General features: G+C 47.2%; 1 pseudogene; it reads left to right on the top strand.

Moving 5' to 3' along the window:
- LOC116706704 (trace amine-associated receptor 1-like) overlaps nt 1-543 on the top strand; it is a 2,774-nt pseudogene extending 2,231 nt beyond the window's left edge.
- Nucleotides 544-828: the final 285 nt, after the last annotated feature.

Genomic DNA, 828 nt, shown 5'->3' with positions numbered 1-828 from the left:
AAAAAACTAAAATGTACTGCCAGCATACGGTAATAATATGCAATTATACACAAGATCAACACTAGAGTTGGAGAGTTTATTGCAATTAAAATGACTTCATAGCAATTAAATAGTTTATAAAAGAGTTTATAGAAGTATAAAGTATAGCGTTGATAGCGTTTAGCAACAGTTAGACATGGAACCTGTTGCGAAGAGAGAATTTTCAGAGATGTGGAACACTGATTTGATTTTGTCCAACAAGGTTGGCAGTAGGCGATGTCCATCTATCCATCCATCTTCATCCGCTTATCCTTTCCCGAGCCACATCAACCAGCTCCGACTGGGGGACCGAGGCGTTCCCAGGCCAGGTTGGAGATATAATCTCTCCACCTAGTCCTGGGTCCTGAGGCTTCACACCTCCTCCCAGCTGGACCACTCTCCCTAGGAGGCGCCCAGGAGAGAATCCTCCAGATGCCCCGAACCACCTCACGGGCTCCTTTTGACGTGAAGGAGCAGCGGTTATCCGAGCTTCGCTCGGATGCTGAGCTTCACCCGTATCTCTAAGGAAACCCATTTCGGCCGCTTGTACCCTGGATCTGGTTCTTTGGGTCATGACCCAGCCGTCATGACCATAGGTGAGGGTAGGAACGAAAATTGCCCAGTAGATTGAGATCTTTGTCTTCTCACTCAGCTCCTTTTTCGTCCCAACGGTGCGATAATCTGCATGTAATACTGCAACTGCTGCTCCAATTCTCTGACCAATATCATGCTCCATGGTCCCCTCATTCGCAAACAAGACCCCAAGGTATTTAACCTCCTTCACTTGGGGTAAGGACTCATTCCCTACCT

The sequence above is a fragment of the Etheostoma spectabile genome, chromosome 18, assembly GCF_008692095.1.
Source record: "Etheostoma spectabile isolate EspeVRDwgs_2016 chromosome 18, UIUC_Espe_1.0, whole genome shotgun sequence".
Classification (NCBI taxonomy): Eukaryota; Metazoa; Chordata; class Actinopteri; order Perciformes; family Percidae; genus Etheostoma; species Etheostoma spectabile.
Note: the sequence above shows the minus strand (reverse complement) of the source record. Positions and strands in the feature narration are given on the sequence as shown.